We start from the raw sequence: 3,068 nt of genomic DNA, 5'->3' as shown, positions 1-3,068 counted from the left end.
GGTGAGGAGCAGGCACGGGCGGGCAGGGCAGCAGCAGGCAAGGAGCAGGCACGGATGGGGAGGGTACAGGCAACTATGAGCAGGGAGCAGGCAGGGATGAGCAATGATGAGCTGGGAGCAGGCAGCGATAGGCAAGGGCAAGCAGGTGGGGATGGGCAGGGAGCAGGCACAGGAGGCAGGGAGAAGACAACAACAGCCAGGGATGGCCAGGGATGGGCAAGGAGCAGGCAGCAATTGGGCAGGGCGCAGGCATGGGCAGCAGGGAGCAGGTAGGGACGGACACTGCCTGCCCAGGGGCTCTGCTGCCTGCACAGATAGGTAGGCATGGACCAAGAAACCTGTGGGCACAGGCTGTCTGGAGGCTCTATGCTTGCAGGAGGCTGCAGGGAGAGCCCACCTCCTCCCTACACACAGCACAGAGGGGCTACAGCATCCTTGGGGACAAGAGTGACCATGCCTGCCTGCATGTCATGGCCCCCCTCCTGCTTGGGGGTGAACACAAGGTCTTGTAAGGTGATGGCAAAGACAAGGAAATGCCATCATGGCCCACGGGCCCTATGGGGCCCAGGATGGAGTGGGATGTCCAAGGTCAGCCATGTGGCACTGAGCCCTGGACATGGCACACCAGCCCCGGTGCTGCTCTGGTGCCCAGCCAGGAGGTTGAAAACCATGCAACAGGCATATAGGGTTTGGGGGTCATGACAGTGTGTGAGGGGGAGCACAGCTTGTCTCTGTAATGGCACAGGTGACTTGGCACCCCCAGGCCACATGTAGCATGAGGTCACATGCCACCATGCTGAGCTGGGTGGCTCTGTGCTGTCCCATGCATATCAAGGTGGAGAACCTGGAGATGTTGGGCTGGGCTGAGCAGAGATGTTCTCCTCGCTGACCAATGATGAAGGGCACCTCCCTTCTCATGCCCAGACTGGGGACAGGACATGTCCTGTGAGGGAAGCCAAATCCCTTTAGGGAAGGCAGCAGGTCTGGAAGGAAGGGCACAGCTCCAAGACAAGGCACAGCCAGCAGGGACCCCAGGGCTATCTCAGAAGAGGTACGCAGGACACACAGGTGTGACCACAGTCTCAGCAGAGGGGTTGTGGGTGGACTGTGCTTGGCCACAGCTACTCCCATGTCCAGAGCCTGTCCAAGAGAAGAGGGGTCCCACTAACATCTCCCCCCCTAGGTGAGGTTTCTCTCAAAGGAAGCTGAGAGTCCTATCCCAAGGTCTCCATAAGTGATTCCTCACCACTGCAAGGATGGTGTCCATGCCAGTTGAGCTAACAGTGGCTGCAAGGGGTGATGGCTGGGGTATGGAGAGGCTTGGGGTTGGGACTCCATGGGGACAGGGGGCCCAGGACATTCCTGCGCCAGGCTGCCGGGGAGAGGTGAGGCGGGCTTTGCCTCCAGCCTTATCTCAGCACCTCCGAGTGGGACCAGTGAGAGCAAACACACTGGAATTCTTGAGGAAGATGAAACGATAAAGGAAAGGCGGGCAGAGAGCAGCACTACCCACCCCCAAAGCAGGCGGCATCTTCCGGCTGCCTGGGACACCCAGACCCTTGGACTTGGGGAAAGAAAACAGGTTTGAAGTGAGTCAACAGCAGTAAAAGCCAGTGCACTGGGGGAAGGGACAAGGAGTTGGGTCAATGGCCTTTCCCCATCCATAGCAACACTGGGTATGGTGCCAGAGCCAGAGCTCCCATGTCTGGGGACACGTCCCACAGCCAAGGGCCACAGGACAAGCATGGAGGGCTGTGCGATGGGCAGTGAGCTACCAGAAGTCATGCCACCTCCACAGCAATGGGGACAATTCCCTGCAGAGCTGCCCAAGGCACTGTGGTACCCATCTGTGCATGGACGCGCAGTGCTCAGGGATTCTGATGGAGCCCTTATTTGGGAACCCCAAGAAGACCAGAGAGCTTCCAGGTACCCTGCCAATCAGGCAGCAGGACAGCAGAAATTGTGGGGATGGCAGGTGGGACACAGAGCTCTCCCTCTCCCAGGGGTGCCAGGGGGCAGTGGCTGGGTTAGGGCAGGCAGTGGGAGCACTGTCAAGAGAAAATGCAGTCAGAAGAACTCTCTTGCCTCCAACTCAAGCAATACGATGTCACCCACTTCCCAGATGCATGGACTAGTGGAGCTCACTGCATCCTCAAGTATCTCTGAGGCTGTTCCCTGGGAGATGCAGGCTCCAGCCCAGCCCCAGGGCTCCAGTGACCAGCAACCATGACATGTGCAACTCTCCAAGCTCAGTGCTGCCTCACAGGGGGTTTCAGTCCCTCTGCTGCAGTCCCCACTCTGAGAACCACACTGGACCACGGCCCCTGCTCTCAGAGGCACATGGCATTGCAGAGCTGTCAAGCCAGCACCCAAGCCACTTCTCCTCCCATTGTTACCAACACCTCATACAGAGACGGTTCCCAACCCCTCATACAGAGACGGTGCCCAGAGCCCCACTCAGTGCCTGCCACTATGGCTGTCCACGCTCACCCACCCACCAGCTCCAGACCGGGGGGTGGGTGCAGTGGTCAGTGGGGCAGCCCCCACTCCCCCCCGCCTCTCCCGGGAGCTCACTCGGGCTGTAACCCAGTGCTGAGGCTGGTGGCCAGGTTTCTTAGCAAGGCCGTGCGGCTCCTTATCTGCATTCCTGAAACCCTCAGGCATTCTCCTGGCAATATTAAAACACAGAGTAACCTTCGTCCAGCATTACCCCCTCCTCTGCTGCCGTCCTCTGTCCCCCCCACTCCTCCTTCCCGCTGGCCCAGGACACTTGTAAGCTGGCTGCAGCAGGGCATTTGCAACAACAGGTTGTCCTTGTCCCGGAGCGCATCAGGCTGAGAGCAGCCCCCATCGGGCACCCTTTACCACCCCGTCCAGAGACACGCGGGAATGGGGCACTAAGGCACAGCACAGGGTTTCGGCAGCAGAGTGGGGACAAGGACAGCAAGGGCACTCCTGGAGCCCAGCTAGCTGCTCTGCCCACACACCGGGCTCCGGTCTGCCCCTCGGCTCCAACAGGCAGGCTGCCTGCCGTGCCAGAGCAGAGGGGCCAGGGCAGGATGGGTGCA

The sequence above is a fragment of the Antrostomus carolinensis genome, unplaced genomic scaffold (assembly GCF_000700745.2).
Source record: "Antrostomus carolinensis isolate BGI_N321 unplaced genomic scaffold, ASM70074v2 scaffold42615, whole genome shotgun sequence".
Classification (NCBI taxonomy): Eukaryota; Metazoa; Chordata; class Aves; order Caprimulgiformes; family Caprimulgidae; genus Antrostomus; species Antrostomus carolinensis.
This window is presented reverse-complemented; position numbering follows the sequence as displayed.